This window comes from Pagrus pagrus (genome assembly GCF_965226575.1).
Source record: "Pagrus pagrus genome assembly, chromosome: 20".
In the NCBI taxonomy this organism is placed as follows: Eukaryota; Metazoa; Chordata; class Actinopteri; order Spariformes; family Sparidae; genus Pagrus; species Pagrus pagrus.
The window spans coordinates 9,008,677-9,031,532 of NC_140207.1; the positions used below are offsets into that span (position 1 = coordinate 9,008,677).

Sequence of the window (22,856 nt, forward strand, 5' to 3'; positions counted from 1 at the left end):
AAGGTCCAACTTATAAGATTGTGGATTCAACCCGTCACATACTGATGTTTGGGTTGGTGGCCGGCTGGATCTACCGAGCCAGAGCCGCGGTAGATGACGACCTGGGGACCGAGAGCGTGACTCAACATTCAACTTTCTCACAAATTGAACCTTTGAAGTTGAATGTTTTATTTTACCAGTGGAGGATGTGAGTCGCTTTTTGGGACGAATTCACAGAGAGTTATCACCAGAGCATCTCTTAGCTTGTTTTTTCGGTGTCTTCTGGATGTGTATGTTCCAGTGTAGGTAGCAGTGTTGGGCAAGTTACTCAGGAAGTATAAGAAGTTACTTTTTTCTTATTACTCCATTAAAAGTACTTTTACTTTACTTATAACTTGATATCAAAAGAAATTAGTTACGCTACTGTTTTCTCGACAAGTTTCTCATTACTGTGCTGCCGTATCCGATGCTTCAGCAGTTTAACCTACATGTTGTATTTTTTGTGATTGAAATACTTCCAGCTGTTGAAAGTGTACCTCTCTCCGTCATCCTCCATCCGTCATTCAGCTTTTTTGCTGACCTGCCCTGACCTGCAGCGTATGCACGTCATCAGCCTACCTATGACAATAAACCAGCAACGTTCTGGCAACAAGGTAACGTGGTGTGTTACTTAGTACAGTAACTGTAATCTAATAACTGAACTGGAAATTGGAAATTGTAATCCCTTACGCTATTCGTTCATGGGGTCTGTACAAGTATTAGAAGAACACAATACATAAATTATAGATGAAAACACGAGGCCTCGCTGCAAACCTGCAAAGAAACTTTGCAGTTCTGTCACGGTTATTGGTCGACTCTAATTGGGGCACGCTGATACCAAGTAAGACATGCATTATGGATGCTCTCCCAGTAAATTCAGATTGAGATAGTGACTGTAATTAAGTCATTCTCTGGCTCCACAGAGAGTCCTCCATCAAACTGTCTGAGCTTGACTGAGAGACCAAATGGGATGTGTCTGAGTCTAATAATAAAACGCTGGGATATGTCCGACTGAGCAGCATTTGGCTCCATTCACAGGAAGCTTTAAAAGGCAGTAATATGAATTGATATCTTAATATGTGAATAAGGCTTGTAAGGCACATTCCTCCTTTTCAGAGGCTTGTCGTATGATTGGACAGGCAGCGCGCCACATTTCAACACAGTCGCACGTGCACACACATGCGGATAGTTGATACAGTACCCCCATTCCTTCCCTCGGCTTCATTATGTACGCAGTGAGATGGTTATTTTGTGATGCCTCTGTGGCTAACCACCGTCATCCACCACCTAATGGCTTTAGCATGTGCCTGGCAGCCCATTGGCTCCAGCGGTCTCAGATCTTGGAGAGTTGAAATGAAGCAGGGCATTGTTGTGCTGCTGCCGGGGAGGATACACACTCTAGTGAAAAGGAAAACCTGACGGGAAGGAAACTTCGAAACAAAAGCGCTAAGAAAAGGTGATAAACGCTACAAGGGGACGGAACTGTGTGTTGGTGTGTGAGCGAATGTGTGTGTTAAGGGGCCGTTTCCCGTCTTCCTGCCATTATAACAACTAATGGAAATGTTCAGAAGTTGGTGGAATGTCCTGTGGCCTTGAATTTTAAGGTAGAAGCAGAGTGGGATCTCGGGGATGGAAACTTGAAGCAAACCAATTACCAGCAATAGTTTTGCTCCATTTATGGGAAATGTAATGATAGACTGGTAAACCTTAAGACTGCACCATAATATAGATATTATCTGTAAAGATGAGCTCTAAAATATAATGTTTCTCAACATGTCTCGTGAAGGAGCTTTTCAGCCAAAAACTCAGACGAGGACCTCGTCACCACTGGGCAGGCTGAAATGGAAAATACCGAAGGCCTATTACGATTTTCAGACATACAGACCGCTTAACTATGGCTAAAATATTTTCACACGTGGGACATATTTAACTTTTATTAACAATGGCAGCAGCATTGAACCATATTCAGGAGGCTGAGGTGAAGCAGAAAAGTAGAAGACTTACTCTTAACATTGAAAATGTCAGGTTTTACAAGGAGGTTTTTATTACTCTTAAGAGGACTCTGGGGAGGAATAGCTCACTGGCACATGAGTGCAGTCTAGACCAGAAGATCGAGACGTAAGAAAGCTAAAAAAAACACAAAAAAAAATCCCACACACCATCACCCTTGATCATGAGGTTGATCCTCATTATGATGAACATGGGCACAATCATTTATTTTGTGTTGATCCAACACACCATAGTGATGTCACCCATTTTTTGGAGCCAGAAGTGACCATACTTGGACGAGACGGTAGAGCTCGGAAGGAGGGACCTTAATCAACAAATGAACGTCGTTCTGTATTGAAGAAGACTTGAAACTAGCGATTGACGCCATGAACTCATTAGGAAACCGTCTACTGAAGTAATAAATCGAGTGAGAAGTAGGGTCATTTTCTCATAAGCTTACATACAATCACACCTCTTTATGAAACCAGTGGAGTCGACCCCTGCTAGCCATTGGAAAAAATGCAGGTTTAGGGCACTTTTGCATTCAGACGTAGAAGCCCCATCCATGTTTTATACAGTTAATGTTCAACGTGCATCATACAGGTGCTATAAATATAGCAAGCACACCAAATGTGTGACTGAAAATAGTCCCCAGCAAGTACAGTATTAACTCCTGATCAAGAAATGTTTGCTAAAAAACTACAGGAGCCCTTTAAGTATATATTAATGGACAGTTTGTTAAAGATTTATGTCATCAGTTGGAATGAGAGGGCTTGGTTACTTGTCATATACTGAGAGATTGTTGTTGGCTTCGCTCTTTTCATGGGATTTGATGAGAAAAATGCAGAACATTACCTGCCTTATCCTTTAATAAAACTAGGAGTCTGCTGCCATGCTAGCAGCTTTGTGGGGCTAATAAACAAACTGCTGGATAGAAAGCCCAAAGTATTGGACCGATGGAGATTTTGGCCCGATGATGGTGCTTGATGAAAGGTCAATAAAGTTCACAAAAACCATCATCCTGCTTGTGAAATTCCTGCCAGTCCAGCCAACAGTGGTCAAGATATCTGACAAAACTTGTATCGTCAAAGTCAGTCACATGACAATCCATTAAAAGGTTGATATATTTCAGTCTCAATCAAAGTGATCGACCAACATTGCCATCCTTAGGGCGGCCAGTGTGGTTAAAAATAGCTTCGAAACTTGTGTCGCAGCCCTAAAACTTCACTGCCACCAGAAGCTGTAGCTATTACGTGTGACCAAATCTGCTATCAACTGCAGTGCGGATTTGAATTTAAGAGGTGTCACAGTCATATAATCCTGCTACTACTTAAATAAAGTCCTCAGAGTAAACAGACTTGATTCTGTGCCTTCAAGTTTCCATACATGCTGCAAAAAAACAGCAACTTTCTCTGTGTATCATTACATTTCGAAAATGGTTTTATTTGATGGTCATTAAATTGCTCTGCTGGGCCTCTTTCCAGTATTTACATGGTCCAGTCTATTATCAGCCAGAGCAGGAAGGAGTTCTTTAAACAGACCAAAACAGACCGTGCACAAGGAGACGACAGGTTTCCTCAAAAACTTCTAACTCCAGAGCTCAGGTGGCTGCTGTTCCGAGAATAGACCGGCTTAACGCAAACATCCTGTGCGTCACAGGCTTTGGAGAATATTCTCAGAAAGAGGAGTTTATTAATCTCAACCGTGGATAAATGAGAGTGTATTGAGTTTGTCAGGCGGAGGGGTAATTATGAAATCATGCCACGATAATGACTCATTAGCGAGCGGTCAATTCGGTCGATAGAGAACGTTAAAAAAGCTAACATCTAAGAAAAAAGGGCACGACACAGCAGGTTGTTAAATAGGGCTCAGGACAGAAGTCTCATCCATATTTATTGGGATTAGGCAGCTTTAATACTTCAATTCGGACTTTTCTTAATTAACAACGCTTTATGGGGACAGAAAGTGCTTTATACACTTTGAAAGAGTGAGAATGACGCAAGCAAATGCATCTTTACGGGCCTGACGCTAGATTTAGAGAGACAAATTGGACGAGACAGTTGGACAAAACATATAACTCCTGTTCATGTCTGTCACAGGACACAAACAGTATGTTACTGTGTGTTGTGGGAGGCACCACGTCAAGCTTTAAAGGAGTAGACAGATAGGAGAGGCAGGGGGATGTTTACTCTGGGGGGCGAATAGCGACTGAAGAGTGTCAGAGCAGCTTTCTGCATGAGCCTCTCCTGCCTCCGTCTGAGTCTGTGGGTGGAGTACATTTGTCTTACCCCCCTTCCCACTATTGCGAGAGAAAGAGGAGATGGTCAAACAAAGGACGTCACTGAAAAGGTGGAGTCCATGAACGTCAGGAGGAAGTAAAGAGCGAGGAAAAAGATCATTCTCAACTTTTGTGTCATCCAAGTAGGTCATTTTTTACAAGAATGAAGACTTACTTCCTGAGAAAAACACACTTTTACGACCAATCACCAGATGTTTTAGAGTTGTCCGTGCACTGTGGGTGGGTGTAGGTTAACCTAAAGTGACTTTTCCAACATGCTCTCTGCAAAAAAAAAATCCAATTTTATGTCTTGGCAGATTCCGACATCATGACAGGAAGCATGATTTTCCTCTGTGGATAATCCTTGTCACGGCAAAGCCTACAGCAACGACTCCAGCAAATGCTGAGGTCTAACATAAGCCTCTACCATTGCCCAACGGCACAACAATAAAAGGAAACAGCATCGTCATGAGCCCCCGTTTTTCAAGAACTCTGCAGGACGGACATTTTTTTTGCATCCCCAGATGTTTCTCTGAAGAAAAATGTGTTATTTTCTGCTCTGGATTTCTTCCATTCAGACTAATGTGTGGATATCAAATAAAAAGGGGTTGAGGAAGACTGATACTAATCATTAGCTGAACTACACATCTCTGCTGTTTTCTGCTGTTCTGTCACCTTTTCTGTACAAGTCATTAAAATGATGACATTAGCCGCGGATAGACAGTCATTTCACTTGCATCCAAGAGGAACGCAAAAAGTCAATAGATATGGCTTATCTTCTGCTTCTTTTAAGGGTGGCAAGATACGGTGTTACGTACTGTACTCTCTTACCTTCATTGCAGAAATAAAAGATTTTCAAAGACTGCCTTCAACTGCTCTACAGAAAATCATTTGGCTCAAAATGAGGTCAGTTTACGACGAATAGAAGTCAATTAACGCGATAGAGATTCTGTCTGATTATACCTTCAATCATCCTCACCTCTATCAGACTCAAGTTGTTTTGGCCATAAGCAACAGCTTCTGGTCTAAGCTGCTGGAACGATAGAAAATCTTCCTAGAGGACGAGATCACTTATTAGCAGCTATCTGAGGATATAATTTGCCTCAGGCAAAATCTTACAGCTTATTGAGGAAAACTGTAGAGCTGATACCAGCAGTGGACACGTTACTGTCCCAAAAAGCTGTGAGGTGACCCTGTGATGGAAGTCAGGGTTTATATAAACCTAAATCACAAGAAGTAGCTTGTGATTAACCGGGCTGGGATTGAAGAAATCAGGGGTGATCCTGCTGAAAGGTTAATTATTGGCATTGAAAATGAAAGTTTCCACTTCCTGGAGCTTTTAGACATCATCATGGGGATGACATTTACATCACAAGCGCTTATTGGCAGTAGCTGTGAATACATATGCGCATGCATCCATGCGTTTAATGCATTCGCATTCACACACACACACACACACACACACACACACACACACACACACACACACACACACACACACACACACACACACACACACACACACAAAAGCTCCAGGGTAAATTTCTGCCTTAATGATAGCGGTTGATACACTATAGGATGGGCATCAATGGACTGATGGACTAATGGAACAAGCAGTCCTCATCAGAAAAGCGAACATGTAAGTCAACTGTGAAAACAGTTTATTACAACCCATAGTTATGTTACTTGTGAGGAGGCGACCTCTAGTGGAAGTAGTAATTATAACGGTAGCTAAGGAGGAGGTCATGTGAAGTAGTATAAAGAGCTGATGGTCCGGGCTGGATGTGTGAAGGTGAAAGTCAACAATTAGTTATTTAAACTTACTGATGTAGCGCATTTACGTCATGTACATGAAAGTGTACACTGAAGTAACATACAAAACCTGGTACGATCCACCTTTTTGCTGTAGGCCACTCCCACTGCCACACCCCCTTTTTGCCAATTGGCATGAACAACGAATCAGCTGTCCTTCTGCTCAAGTCTGTGAATCCATTTTAAAGTCATGCGCCTTTTTCTTTAAAAATATGAAACCAATTAATAATGTGGTCCAAAAGTAGCATTTCTTGAGTAATTTATGTTTTTTATCCAAAATCAAAATATGCATTTTTAGCACTTCCTTTCTGTAGTGTAGTTTTTTTTTTTTTTTTTTGCAAACACAAGCCAACAAGCTAATGCACTTTGAGGTGCTTCCTCCACTGGGAATGCGTTATCATATCCATAACTCAAACACAAATAGGAGCTGAAATGAAAGCTCTGTAATGAGGTTTGATCAAACCCCGAAGCTCAATGAGACGTGGCGCAAGTTGGCACGGGGCCCGATGAGGGATGACAGTGCAGACAGCTCTCAGGAGAAACACCTGGTCAGGCCTCTCTTCCCCCACAACACCCCTTCCCTAGCCCTCCCCGCTGCTCGGCCACATGCCACTGGCCCAGGTGTGTTTCCAACGAGCTCAATGTCCCGTGGCAGCCATCAAACTCCACAGTCCCAGATTTGCATCAGCTAATACATATGGCCCAGGTTAGTGCTTGATCTCCCGCTCAGATCCAGACATGATCTGTTGTGTCTGGATCCTGACGCAAGAGAGCGGTCCAGCCAGGTAATCAGGCGGTCAACACGTAACTTTAGCGTCCCGTAATGATATCAGACAAATGGAGGCATACGCTCCGAAGCTACTGTGTGCCTTTGCTTGTAAAAACACTGCCAAAATCACCGCGCCTCATATGCTAGCACTTAGACAAATAGCTTGGCTGAATCGAACTGGCAGCAAAAGCACTGCCTTCCACTTAATAACAGCTTCCTCTGGTCTTGTGAGAAAGAAAAATATGACAACTTGCTTCATCAGCATAGCACAGAGAGAAAAACTTGTGAGAGACAGTCTAGCGCTGTCAAAGTGCCGGAACGAGTGATGAAGGATGAGGTTCGGGGGCTCTGGAAGGGGTGCGAGGGCGAGAGCTCATTTGTCTTTTTCTGCTGAGGCACTCCTCTCCGACCTGTTTACCTTCCCTCCTAGCGGGGGAACTGAAGTTGATATACTCATTGATGAAAGAGATACAACAAATCACATCTATCACCGACTACACCTAACTAGAAAAATGTAGTGTAATGGAATCGTTAGCATTCCAGGATTAAAAACGCAACACTGCTGAAGCCAAGAAGCGGCTAATTGGTGGCCTGCCCAGGATGTTGCGTACAAAAGAAGTTTTTCCTGATAGGATGTTGCTTCTGCTGATTGTTTCATTAGATTCATCTGTATTTTTGACAATCTTATGGTAATAACAAGACATTTTAAAGGGGCACTATGTAGTTTTGGGGAAGGAATTTTAATCAGAAGAGAAAGAAAAGAAAGATGTTTTATGCCTGAACAAACTAAATAAAAACAAACTCTCTTTGTTTTCAGGACTGAATAAACTTAATAAACAAACTGACCTTAAAGGACAACACAAATTCATACTGTTTTACTTTGTTTATATGTGGCGGACCCTGCCACCTTTCTAGCTTCAAACAGCGTTCTGTGGACCTTATTTTCCTCTGAGTTTGAATTTCTTCTCCAAAACTACATCGTGCCCCTTTAAACGAAGTGTGACAGTAAGCGAAATTCACGTCAAACACTTGTGATGTATGTGAAGGACTTGTATGTGAAATTAACTTATTAAAAACATTTGTTTTCCATTTGCCTTTGCTTTGGCAGGCCACTCTTCTCCAGATGTAAATCCACTCAACAGTGGAAAAAGGAGTAATCCAGCGCTCCAGACAGAAAAATGGGCTTGTTAAGACAGTAAAGTACTTAAAATGCTACTTTACTTGTAGTGTGGCGACAAACAAGTCAAGCAGCAGTCGCTAAAGAGGCCACTATTTACCCCAGCTCTGCCCATGAATCCGTATGACATGCGAGCATCACGACGTCTTTGAAGTCGCAAACTCACATTGATGTTCACTTTGAGAGGAGGAATGCAGCATCTCCCCTGTGGGGAAGATTTTGACAATCCATTTGATCCGGAGAGCAAACAGCACCATACATGGCTAAATCTACAGTAAATCTGATCTCCCATCAGCCACTTTCATCCGCAGATATCATCCCCTCTGTGATCTCTGATGAAAAGTGGTCGAATCTGTGACGATTAATGCAACAGATAGTTCCTGTGAGGTTTTTGTGAAAGTGACCGTTTGTGTTTTCAAGTTCAGCCTCTCATGGCCTGACCCTCGCCGCTCATCCCCCCCATTAGCTTAATTAGACACAGCCACACACACATTAGATGTCTCCCCACCCCCCCCACCTTTTTTTTTTTTTTTTTTTTTTTTGCTTCACGCACTGAATGGCTGGCTGCAGTTCAAGGCAGCACAAAAACAGCTCTGCAAAAACAAGCAGCTTTCAGAGCCAGGGGAAACCATCAGCAAACAGCACACACATTAAGAACACTACGCTGAGTGCCAATCAAAAACCCTCTGGAATTTGAAAATGACATTGCGTGCGCTAATAACAACGAGCCGTTCCTGAGGTCGTGCAAGAATATTTCCCATCAGTTTCAATCAAGAGGGGGAAGACACGGAGGAGAGGAAAATGTTGTTTGAGCTCTCATGTACATGACTGAGCATCTGTGCATTTTTAAGTTCACATCTGTGTGTGTGAGAGAGTGTGTGTGTGTGTGTCTCCTTACTCACCTTTCTTTTCTAGATCTCTGCAATACAGTATGTCCTGACAGAGAGAAAAAAAAGCCAAAGTCTTGGACACAACCAGAGTGACACAAACTAAGCAACACACCGCCGCCAACACCGTCGCAGTCCCAAACTTTTTTGCTCTCTCCCGGCAGATCTGCACACTTCCCCTGCCTCTCCTCTCCCCTCCCTCTGCCTCTCTCTCTTACTTCAGCACTTCCTGGGCTGCTGTTTATGCTCCAATCAGGCCATCCAAGGAGCTGCCGCTGCCCCTCCGCCCCCTCCTCCTCCTCCTCTCCCCACAGCCAACAGCCATTGTTTGGCGGGGGCTTGTCACATGTAGACGTCTGCGTATGTGTGTGTTCCCTCTTGACCACGACCCCAAGTGTCTCCCCTAAATCATCAAGAGCGAGGAAGGAGCTGACTACAAGACGAAGCAAAGGATGGGAGCGAGGCTGAAGACAAAACACATGGAGGGGGCTTCCTGCTTGGATGTCTTTTACTGAGATACACTTTTCCAGGCTTGAGGAAAAAGGGGGGGTTGCAGCGTTGAGGAAGGGTTGGGGGTGTGTCTGGAACCTTCTCTCCAAATCCAACAGCTTGTTGCTACAAACCGCAATGAGGCTCGGCCCATCGAAGCCCCCAGAGAGCCTCAGAGCTCTGTCTCCAAAACAAGGCGCCTTTCCCATAGTCTGCCAAAAGTTTTCACCACGATACCTCAACTCCTTCTCCCAAAGCCCCAGCCTCTAATTCACTGTCCCGCTAAGCTGGCCAAGCGCAGCCAGGGCCAGCTTTTTCCAGGCTTTAGGGTGAAATAAAGAGGGCGGAGGTGTGAGGTGGGGGTGCAAGGGTAGCGAGGTGAAAGGTGACGTGTGGGAGGAGACAGGTTGACAGCAGCACACTGAGCTTTTGTTGGTGTTGTTAACAGGTCCATCATCGCATGATGGTAACACCTTGTGAGCTGTGGAAGCGATCAGACCAAGCTGGAGGCATTCAGGTGGTATAACTTGAAACACATGTTTTGCTTCCTAGATGAAGCCTCCGGAAGTAACAGATATGCTTGGAATTTGGGTGAATGTGCGCGCATTGGATTAACATGCGGTAAACAGGCAGAGGGTACGCTTAAATGATAATTCTGGTCTATTACAACTCAGAATCACTGAGATCATGGTGGCATTAGTCCAACAAAGTGCGACAAGACGAGGATACAGAAAATAGTCAGAAAAACAGACAACAACAGTTTAGTCAGATTGTCTGAATCACGTAATTTGGAGTTAAAAGCAAACATTAGATTACCCAAAATATCAGAAATGATCACTGAATGCAAAAGAAAACTGCACACACACATACTGTATATCTGGTAGGGTCAAATTGACCAATGTTCAATGTTCAACTTCTTTATCTAAAATTTAAAAGTTGGCCTTTTTTTATTTTGCAGAAAGTTGGGGGACTCAAAAAGCAACGGATTAAAAAAGAAGTGTCAAAATTGAAGAAGCGAAGGCCGAGATACTTTTCTCACGTGTCAATCCAAAATGCGAAATCCTACATTTCCCATAATGCAACTTGACAGCATCTTTCGTTAGACCCTGTGTGCCTAGTAAACACCCTCGTCTTTCAAACTTCCAATCCACTGTTTGTCATGCAGTCTTCATGTAATTGTGGGCTACTTTACTTGAGTATTTCCATTTTTTCCCTACTTTATACTTCCACTTCATTACATTTTGGAGGCAACATTGTACTTTTTACTCAACTACATTTATTTGATAACTTTTGTAACTAGTTACTTTGCAGATTACATGCTGCATCAGAGCTAAAAGGGTGCATTTTAAATAAATTCAAATCATTGGCAAGGCTGAGGTCACTCACAATATATACACACATGTAAATACATGTATTATTTACTTTTAATTGTACTTGTGAAACCTAAGTACGTTTATTGCCACAAAATGACCATAGTACTGAATTTGATGTCTAAAATCAGTAGTGTGCCCCTTTAAATCCTGTGTAACAGTCTTAATGCTTAAATTTCTTACCCTGTCTGACTTCTTTTTAGCGACAATGCTGCCTTTCATGCACTTAACCATCCAATTCATGAGTATAATTCTAAAGAATGATGCCTGAACTATGAAAATAAAAGCCAATTTGAAATAAACTGGAGTTTGGGGGAATCCAAACGTGAAATGAACAAACTAAAGCTCTCCCTTCTGCCCTTTTTATCCACTCTATTAGTTTCTTCCTCTCTCTCCTCTCCTAAAACCTGTCCTTTCTTTCTGCTCTGAATGGGATCCATTCAGTCAGTCCGTCAGGCCACACGGGCAGATTGGGGTGCCTCTGTGCCAGGTTGGATTCAGGAAACATTCATCTTGTTGTTTAGTCTGGGCACCATGTGCCGGAGCGGGGAGGCCGCTCCCTCCTCTTGTGCACACGAGCACAAAAAAACCCCACACCGACTGACGGGATCTGGACGTTCACCACCGCGGCCCATTGTTTGAGGGGCTCAGATGCACAAAACAGCCCAACTTCAAAGCAGCAGTTACTACAAAACAGCAGCAACATGAAAAGCAAAAAATGTGCTCTGTCACTCCCTCTGTAGCTCAGGTGTGTCAGCATGGAGGCTTTGTGCATCGGCATCTATTTCTTATGCTGCTTTAATCACATAATAAAGAACGAGAAAGAAATGTTGACTCAGAGCAGAGGCTCATTTACGGAGCAGATAATAGGAGGCAGGTGCAATGAACTGTACAGAGGGCTATATTTGTATAGTATGTCATACTGTACGTGCACGTGCTCATGAACGCATTTTGGACGCAGGATGCCATGTGACAGCGGATATGCCTTGACATCACATTCTTCCTGCATGAACAGTATAAACAGAACCTACTTTGACTAATCCCTTAGTGCTAAATCCCTCCCATGCTGAAAAGAGACCCAAACAAATGGAGAGGGGAGACAAAATAAATCAAAACATTTGGGATTTAACAGTGAGAGAGCAGGTGAGGATTACACCTGAAGCTATTCATTTTGGAGCCTCAGCCTGTGCCAGTCTGCCACCGAGGAACCGATGCCGCAGTCACACGGTGAATGAGCCACCTGTGAGTCTTGGAAAGGGACTGAACTCGACTGCGCCTGCATAATATGACTTAAGTGACAGGCACTTTGCTTTCAGTGACACAAATGCCAGCAGATCCAGGAACGGAGATTCAGTAGCTTCATGGACTCAATGACAGCGAAAAAAGTCAGACTGGGGGCAAACTAGTGCCAGGCACGTACGTGAAATCCGATAAATAAGATCACGCAGAAGAGTTAAGTTCTGTCATCCAACATGACAGCTTGTCATCTGGCCACTTTAATCCAGCTGTTGCACCTTGACAGGTTATGCTTAACAAAGCTGTACGGAAGTCTGAAAAGTCGATGGGGATGTGCTGCAGAACTACACATACAAAAACCGTTAAGATTCAGCAGAAACCACTAAGACACCTGAGTAAACTATATTTTCATTGGAAGTTTTACATTTTCTGCAATTTTGCTGTTGCCCCTGATATCCCTGATAACCATGTTTGGTATCAAACAGTGTACAAACAATGTTAACAGCTTTACTCTTAAAATGGGCTCCTGTTTATGATGCTATTCTTACTTTACTTCCATCTATCATTTATAAACATGTATATACAGTTAGATGTGGAAATAAGGACATTTTAACATTTGTATTAATATATTTATAAAGGATCAAAAATAATAAATCAATTCATTACGTTAGCTAAATGCATTAAATGTGTTTACAATGCTATAATATACAATAACGAGAAACTGTTAAAACTATAAACTATAAACTGATAACAAATGTCATATATGTGTTGATTTTGCTATTATTAACACTTACATAGTCTAATTAATGTTAATAAGCAGCCTATCAGGATTTATAAGGGCTGTATTACCTATTAATTAACACTTATTACAAGAACCTTCATATAAAACTTTACCAATTTGCTCAGTTGTCACAGAAACACAGAAAAACAGAAACTAATAGCCTTTACATGAAACCTTCACTAATGAAAATATATAAATGTGTACTTTCTTAATTAAAATAATAGAGAGTATAAAAATAGATTACATACATACAATATATAAATAGTGTTTTATTTTCCCGGAGGTTATATTTTATGTTAGTACAACATTGCCATACTATATTATCAATCATTTATTATCCAAAATATGTTATAATCTACTTACAGCTACATTAAAGGTTTTAAAAAACACTTATGATTGAGATCCTCTGAGTATCTATGTGTAGTGATGATAATCAAGTTATTGCAGCGTAGCAGTCAAAGTCCTTTTCACTTCAATACCCAGAACCTCAGAGTCCCTGTCTTGCTGGCTCACATTATGTTTTGGTTTTCAGGGCATCTTCCTACCAAACTGATACATAGTACAAAAAAAAAAAAAAAGACACCAAAGGCCTTGGCTGCCATCCACCCAGATCCCACTCTAGCCCGTGGACCAAGCTGCCTTTTACATATATTTAGCCTCAAATCATCTAAAGCCCTGGTGAGCTGCTGCTCTCTATTTTAAAGCCAGTTTCATAATCTTCGACGGGGAGGCTGGAGAGTTTAGCCGATGGCATCAATGGAGCCACTGGTCTAGTGTGATCTCTGAGTCAGCGTCGAACGCTCCAGAAGAAGAGAAATCTTACTTGAATTAATGACTTGACCAGTTTGTTAACTGTCTGAAGATGATGACCATGCTCACATTATGCAAATAATGCACACCGCTGTGTGTTGTAGCCTGTATTTAACCTGCCACAAACACATCTGAGTCTGCGGAGACACCATAACTCATGCTCGTAACTTGATGTAGCAGCTGGGTGAATCTGCCTGCCATTATAGATTTCTGGGGAGGAGACGTTAAACAGCTATTGATTAAATAAATTAATAACAGCCTGAAGTAATGAGAATGTGAAGTGAGAGGTGTGAGATCAGATCTGGACTGGAGAAGTGAATGTGGCACTATGAGGCCACGCTGATTGTCCTGTGGCCCGCTGCACGAGAAGGAACAATGAGACATAACTCATCCAGAGAACATAGCACAGAGGGTCAGATGGGTCACATGACTGTGTTTCTGTCTGTCTGCCCGTCTGACTGTCTCTGGGTGGGCACACTCACAGCCTCTGCGGAGACGTGCTTAGACAGATTACATCCTAGAGAGAACGTGAGTGCATCGTCCTGTGGTGAAAACGGGTCAGCGTTGATCAGTCTTCGAGTTGGAAAATCTCAGAAATGTAAGGCAAAGAACACGACAGCCGAGACAGGGCGAACAAAGCTATCAGAGATTAACAAAGCATATCCTGAGTGCTTCAGAGCCAGCGAGGCTGCTTAGATGTTTGAAAACTTGGCTTGTATGTACAGTTGATTAAAAATCAAACCAACACTATAATATTACCCTCAATTTTCACAACCTACAGTTTAAAAACTCACATGATGGCGTCACGTGATAAGTGTAATTGTCTACCTTTGTTTTTATCTGGTTGATAGCATAATTACAGCTACACGCTAACGTTAATTCAACAAACATTACAAGTACAACCCGCACAAACTTTCATGCAAACGTAAGGACTCCCACAAAGTGAAAACGTAGCTAGCACTACCAATCCCACTGTGAATCAACACACCTCGGCAGCTTCTTGCAGCTTTCAGCTCATCGTTGGTTCACAGGTCTGTATGGTTGAGGCTTTATGGCTCTCACCGACGCTCCTAAGGCCAGAAACCTGGTTTTTGTGCAAGTTCGCAAACGTAGACTTTTCAGGTGACGCTAGATTGATTTTTTCAGGTGTGTCACCTGCCCTACAGCATGAAACAACAAGAGAAAGCTGACCCCATCTGTTTGAGTTCACTTACGCTTCGAACATCCACGGTCGACCAGTTTGATGAATCTCTGGTTCAACATGTCCGATTGCATCAGCGTATTTAAGGCACTTCGTCACCTCTTCATTTCTTTTTCTCTTACTTTTGTGCAGTAGGCAAAGCAGTACACATTTCTCCACGGACACAATATTTGTTTAGTACTGTACCACGCTCTGATTAGCTCTATATCGCCCCATTTGTTGCTCCACCTGTGCGTACAGTAAGAGCACACGTTGAGTATCCTTACTGACGACGCATGTTTGTGTTGGACCATCTCTCTGGCCTGACGTATAACCATCGGCATTCATTCTTGGCCACCAAGTTCACAAAAGCCTATTGTAGGACCAGAGAAAATTGCTCAGTTCTCTGTAGTGCATAATTTTATTGGTACCACACTCGATATCTCATAATCTTTGACCGCACAGAAGCTTTGCCGCGGTGCAAGTCTTTGGACAATTGCGATTAAGAGATCTAAAATAATACCAGAGCACTTAGGTCAAAGTATTAACAGCCAGCGATGCAAAACTGGAACACGCGGATTGTTTCTGAGCCAGTTTATCTTTTTTGTAAGAACGCCGAGGCCTTAAATCTACAAGAATCTTATCTCCAACAGCTGTGTCGTGATTTGTTATATACACAGACATGCCCTCTTATGCACTTTGGCATTCGAGCTTTTCATCCTTCTAATAACAACTCTGTGTTTAAATTCTACGATGTTTTATAGGATGATTTCAACTGTCAATAACCCCTAGACAGTGAGCTCGTGTGAAATGGCTGACAATAATGCCGGGCCACCAGCTGGAATAGGGAGTGAACCTGTCAGGTCAGGCTCCTCTCCTCTTCCACCTGGTTCCACATCTGTCCAATCGCTCCATCTCTATCTCCGCCTCTCATACTTCCTCCCTCTATTATGCAACACTTTCAAATTATTGCAAGTGCAACCCAGCAAGCAATAACTGTAAATACATGTTTTTTTGTTGTCATAGAAATGTGATTCCTAATCAGGTTTACAGAGTAATACAAGGCATTTAGCTTAATTGTGTTTGGCCCATAAGTGCACTTCAGTACCGTCTGGAGCAATATAAGATTATTGGTCTTAATATAGTGCATTTATAATGGCCAAGAATAATGAGGCTAAAATATTTATCGGATGTTTTATGAAAAATGAACAAATGTGTTTCCCCACATGCAAGGGCTTTATAGCTAGCTGCGGCGCTGCATCTGCTTTTCAGAGTATTTATTATGCAAAACACGTCTGCAAGGAATTTGGAGATAAAGTGGCCCTAAAGATATAAGTCATTTGCCTATCGATAAAAGCACCCTTTATTGCTTCTCTGGAAAAATGTTTCAACAATGAATAATTGATGATTGCTGGTTGCACATCACATTAACAGCCAGCTGTCGCGTTGTGAACTGTGGGTCTCAATCAGCAACTTAGCACACCCTTCTTGGCTTCCCATTGATATGAGAGACGCTCCCTGTTTGCCTGTCAAAGGCTTTCAGGGGATCACACAACAACAAACAAATGCCTTATGAAATATGCAGCGCTGAGAAACATTTGGTCCCAGTCACAATTAAAATCACGTCTCCGGGAGCGTAAAGAGAGCAAGCGAGGATAGAGTGGAAAGAAAAATGGGTTTGGACTGCTTTCTTATTACATCTACAGCATTTCTGTGGCTCCATATGGTTGGACGCAGCGTGGAGCCATCTATACATCTGCAAATAAATCTGTGAAAATCCATAATCTCACAAGACGCACTGCTTTAAGTATGCTCATATCAGTGAGTGATTTCACTGCCACGTCTGTTATTTAACTTTCAGGAAGTTTTATGATCAAATTACACATTTTCAATTATTACATTTATTATTTCTGGTAACATTTCGCTAAATCAACCTGAATTATTCTCAGATGCATCTATTAATAAGCGGGGAAATGTAAATTTAGATGAGGAACACTTACCGATGTGATCACAGCAAGGCAGAAACAGCGTTGTCACACAAGTAAAACTGTGAATCTCTTGTTTGACAAGTGTTGCAGGCAAATACGTAATTTATCAACTTCAATTAAATGATGAGTTTTAATTGTGTGTTTTGCTAAGTAATTTAGTAATTAGTAATTAATGAGTCTGTTGGTTAATGACTTGGTAAAATGTTTCACTTTACTTGAAGGTACAGAAAACGGGTAACTAATGATTAAGTACTTAGTAACTAATGATTCAGTAATCAGTAATTAATGAGTCATCACTAGTTCATGCCGGCTGGTTGAAAGTTAATGAAGAAGTCATGAAGAAAGTGGTCAGTATGTTGATTCACATATATTTAACTAATCATTAACTAATGATTCATTGATGTTTTATCTTCCCAGTTCTCCAGTAACTCATCATTATCTACAATATAGTCCTCGAATCACAGTTATTCAGGAATTACTCATTAACGAATAAACTGTCAAGTCATTCCTGATTCATTGCTTGCTCCTCAGTAACTACTCACATTGTGTTACCCAACCTTTTAGTTAGAGGCAGGAGAGAAAGTTGGAGAGAAAAAGGGCTGCAGATAGGCCTGTAGTGGCCTTGACGGGTGCTAAAACTTTCAGGATATTTAAACACAGTTTGGACACACAGTCTGCAGGGAGCTGCACAGGTCAGCGCTATCACCACAGCGCAGCATCCCAGCATCTGTTCTCGGAAAACAACAAGCCTGCAGGGAGAGATGCACCGTGTTACCATCGCCACCCAGGAACCTCCACGAATGATTTGTCCTGATACAGTGCGTGTGTTGTTATATTTATGAACCTCTACTGTTGTCAAGGTGGGACACAGATGAAACATATCACACTGAAGTACTACAAGGCTTCCTTTCTATGCTAAAAATACACACTGCCCCGTTTCCAGAATGATCATTTTTGATTTGCATCCTTGTTTCACCGCCTGTTGTATAACGTCAGAATGGGTTTTGCCTGTTCTGCCTTACATTGTCGTTTGCTCCAGTCTCTCTGGTCATAAGAAATCAAATATTACGTAACATGGGATGTTAGATAAGACTTTCTGATGCCTATCACAACTCATCTACATTCTTCGGCTGGGCGTCTCGCAAAAATATTGGCGGGGAAGGATCATGACAAATGGTTGTGCGGCTGAGTTTAATTCGAGGAGACAATTGCGGCCGAGAAACAGACTCTACAGATAATGGATGCCAACAATTGACTTTTGCTCAGCCAAAATAATCTGATTTAAAGTGTATTTTCCACTGTTTCACTCGCAGAAGTATCAAAAGTATAGTAATGAAGGGATTAAATCTTTTTATCCCGTCATTCGCTTGAATGGTCCATTAAATTTGCTGCTATCCAGCTTCCACAACTGCAGAACTGATAGCATATTCACCCTGTTTGATTTAATTCTTGTGATGACTCGGAAAATAAGTGTGGTAGGACTCGTGATAAAACTCCACCGAAAAAAGAGGGTGAGTTTAGAGAAATCTGCTGTCACGAAATTCCCTTGCACATCTCTATCTCTTTTCTGTGAAGTATTAAATCTCCAGCTGTTGACATCAGTATAGTCAAGACAAGTTATTTATATAGAGCGGAATTACAAATCACAATTTGCCTCAGAGGGTTTAACAATCTGCGCAGCATATTGTCCTTAGACCCTCGCAGAAATCCCCCCCTCATTCTCTCACCGCAGCTCAGGCTAAAATGCTGCGTCAGTCTCCAGATAGCTTTAGCTGCCTCGCTGGAAAAGCATGCATGTCTTACCAATGACTTCATCACAAAGCCAAACCGTATTATTCCCCTTTTGAAAAATCCCCGGATTTAAGAAGAGGGTGGGGTGGTGGGGGGAGTACATTTGATCCCCGATTCAATGTTTCTGGTGTTTAATACTGTAAGAATGTACCGAGAGATGCTCAGAGGCACAGGGCGGCTGTCAAACCCATCTCAGTGTTTCACATTTTAGGGGGGAAGAGAAAACTTGGCAAAAAAAGAAAAAGTGAAGTTTTTAGTCACAGCCTAATTGAACAAGCTGTGCTAGCAGGGATAAAATGAATAAACGTCAAATCAAACTCTTTGACACAAACCGCATGAGAGGTATAAACCTACATGAGGACTGAAACTCCAGTGTGGGCATAATGAATCGAGTTCAACTTGAAATCCTATTAGCTGTACAGCTGGGGGCGCTGCATGCCAGGAGCTATTGAACTCTCCAGTATGGAGCGGAGGAAACTCAGCACACTTTCGCTGATGTCAAAGACTTAAGTGGTGTGAGGTGCAATTATGTGAGGTGGCAGGAAAGCTGCTCACTATCAAACCTTAAGATGAGGGATCCCATATGCAGCCGGGAAGTCTGTTTTCCTTCCAGTTGTAGTGCAGCGTGGCAGGAATGAATCAAACTCTTTTAAACAGCATACATGCACTATGTTTTACAGCTTGCACGCACTTGTTGATCTAGAGAACAGGCAAACTGAATATCCGCTGCTTACACAGACAAGCGCGGTCTTAGAAACAAGGATGTAAAAAAAACAATCAGGCGTTGAATTAGAGACAACAGAGGAGTAAAATGGCAGAGTCAGATAAATAATTACGGCTCAAATGATAGAAACAGGTATCTGTGTTATGACTTTGTCCCTTTCATTATCTACTGCATTGACAGAACACACACAACCAGGAATTTATAATTCAGTGCACATGGGTCACGGTGCTCTTAATGGCTTCAGAGCAGGGAGAGGGTGTACTCTGTCTCTGACAGTCATTACCTTAACTACGACGGGCCGAGACCCCGCTGAGCACCTGACAATTACGCCACAATGTCTCTCTGTTCTGCTGGCAAATGAGGTTCATTTAAAATTGACTCAATTATTTTTGGCTTAGCCACAGTTAGGGCTGCACACAGTTATTAACCGGCAGGATGTTGCAGCATCTGATATCGGCACGGTGCCCTTTAAGAGCGAGCACTCAGTGAACTTGCCGCTTTCGCTGTTGATTCAGAGCACCTTGATATATACCCTAAATCTCTATCTTTCTAATTAATTTATAATGAATGGGATTACTTTGGCCTCAGGCCCTCGTTGCGGGCTGAGCTAAGCATAGATCAGGTCTCACTGTGGACAAATAGTACACAACCTCTTGTCTATTCAATTAGTGTTTCATTTCATTTCATGTATTATATTTAATCTGATCTGAACATTAACGTGTGTTTACAGGTTTTGGGGAGTGCTACTGCATAAATGGAAAAAAGTAGGATAAAGACTGTAGTAACTCATGAGGAAGCGGCATGTAATCGGATAAATTGCCTCCAGTGTTGTCACTCAGTAGCTAAGTTGCATTGTGGGTAATGTACGCACCGGGTATTCAAAGGTCTGCTGTGTCGGTTTTGATAATTTGTCTATGAACTGTCCAGCAGTGTTATAGCAGTGCAACAGACCAGTGCTGGAGTTACCCTTGAATTGATTTTACTCTGGTTTTGTATTGCTTATTGCTTTTGAACGTCTCGTAAATGCCTTTTCTTTGCCTATGTAAAGCACCTTGAATTGCCTGCGGGTTTTGAATGTGCTGTAAAAATAAAGCTGCCTTAATACATCCAATACTATACCATCCATATATTACGCTAAATAACAGCACAGCTCACACAAAAACAACATCAAACCCTCTCTTTACCCTTGGCATCCATTTCTGGAGGCAAACCCCGCCACGAGCGACTGAGTCTGTGTAGAAACAGGAACAGTTTGCTTTTGCAAATAAACGCAGTCTGGAGAAAAAGCTGACCGAGTTGACACACTTCTCCGACAAAGGGGAACGCCTGAGTTATCAGTTTCATATTAAGACAGACATTGAAAAAGGAGGGGCGTCTTTTTTCTCTCGCAGAAACACAATTTATGTGTCTCATCTGGCAAGCCCGAAGAGACGCTCACCCAGTGCTACTTGAGCCATAACTCATTATCCGTGCATTGTTGAAGGTATAGTAAACATAATGTAGTGCGCATTCTTGAATAAAAGCTTGGTTGCTGCTGGGAAACAGATACTGTCAGCGGGGTCAATTAAATCTGCATAACAACCGCACAGGTAACCACAACTGTGGGTAAACACACTTTTCTCATATCGCATTCCACATGCAGCGTTATTAAATACACGTTGATACAAGCACCTGTGTGAACGTTGTGATTGCAAGTCAAGCAATGCCAGTGATGAGGTTAAGAAAATCACAAGAAAAAGAAAAGCGGAGTACGGACCAGCCCCGTCTGGCGTTCTTCCCTCCTGCAACTTTTTAATTTCTCTTCTTCATCCGTCAGCCACCCTCTCCCAGGACACAGAAAAGAGAGAGAGAGAAAAAGAGGACTATACATCAGTGAGATTTAACGCTGCCTCATCCTGCTCGGCACTCGTATCACATGGTGTACATCATCAATAATCTTTATGAGCCAGTGTCTTGGCTAAAACACAAGGGTAATGTGTTGCTCCTGCCTGCTCACGCCACAAACTCCCAACCCCAGGCGTCTTGGAACTTATTTTCGGTCTCTATTTTCCTCATTTAATTGCATCACAACATTAAAAAAAGAGGCCATTGAGGATTTAATAGGCCTCTCTGGCTGTAAAGCGATATTCAAACACAGGATGCTGGCTTAGAGATCCATTTCTGGCCGACAGAATAAAGCTTGGCAATGTCATTTTTTTGACACGGATTGACCGCAAGATATGAACTGTATCTGTTCTCCACGAGCGGCACTGCAAGAACTGAAAGTTGTCCTTGTTGTTTGCTGAGCTGTGTGACTGTCACACCAGATACTGTATGTTCACAGGCTGTTGTCACTCTTGGTGTTGAAAACTGGGACAGACAAGGCACTAAAAGTTGCCGTTGCGGGTGAAGTGCCACTGAAAACAGGGTAAAGTCAAGAGGAAAATCCAGAATAACCACGGTGCTTCAGACATGCATGATGCTTCTATTTTTGAATTTATAACTAGCATTTACTGAGAAGAAAGTGAAGATTTCCTATTCCAATATGGATATGACATGGTTCCCTTTCCAAAGTTCAGGGTTCGGCCGAGTACACTCAATGAGTAGAGACATTACTGTTTTCAGTTGCCACCGGTTCCTTTTTCTGACCAAAAACCACAACTGTGCTTTCAAGAAATGCCCTTAAAAGCTTTACACCCTGTCGGAAAGGTCCAAACTCTGATAGTGCCTCTGCTGAGCATCTCTAAAGTTCTTGTTTGGGAAGTGACCTTAACAGAAAGGGGCATTTCGATGGAGAAAAAAGTATCTGAACAGACTGCGCAAACCTCTGGGCACATTTTTTTGGACTGGTGACTGATTGTCATTGTTTTCCTAGATATGATTCATACGAGGACACTTAGACAAACAGTGTCAGCTAAAGGTCAGGAGGTCCTGAACTTTTCTAACCCAGGATTTCACAGCTTCAATTTCGTGCCTGCCATTGCTTGAGGAAATGAAAAGACACTCTCGGTTTCACAGAAAGTGGCAATACAAGGAAGGAAAATCACTTCCCAAATGGACTGGCCAATTTCTATTCTGGTTTAGACCCTGAAACAAAAACAAATAAAAGTATAATGACAGTTAATGGAAAGCAATAGAAGTGTGGTCATTTTAGTGATGTGAATCTGAGATATTGATGCCAGGAATCTAGAAATTGCTCGCACAGTATCACATGCACCTTGTTTATAGATTCACGCCTGCCTTCAGCCGCGTCACATGTCCTTAAAATCATCTGACAGAGTGTGCAGTGAGAGATAGCGTCCCCATGGCGGATCATGTGGTCCACATCTACACACTGATACAGTAGGCTGACGCCATTAGTCACCGATTACACTCGTTTTCATCACTGTTTTGTGCAAAGGAGCAGTTCAGCACTTTTGGGACATGCATAGTTTGTTTGTCTTGTGAAGAGTCGGATGATAAGATCCATATCACTCTTGTGTCTGTACACTAAGATGGAAAGCTCAGATTATCAGGGGGAAACAGTCAAAAGTTAAAAAAATACATTTAACAACACCTGTTGAGCCTGCATTGTATCT

The 22,856-nt window shown here is 42.3% G+C and overlaps 1 protein-coding gene across 13 annotated transcripts in view; it reads right to left on the bottom strand.

Moving 5' to 3' along the window:
- Positions 1-22,856, bottom strand: part of kiaa1217 (KIAA1217 ortholog) — a 117,462-nt gene that overhangs the window by 60,616 nt on the left and 33,990 nt on the right. The window contains exon 1 of one of the 13 annotated variants that reach the window (XM_084340324.1): positions 8,946-9,095. The exons of the other annotated variants lie outside the window; for them this stretch is intronic. The gene's annotated coding sequence lies outside the window, so the exon portion shown is untranslated. Of the gene's footprint in view, positions 1-8,945; positions 9,096-22,856 lie in introns of those variants that run through there. 13 annotated transcript variants of the gene reach the window in all.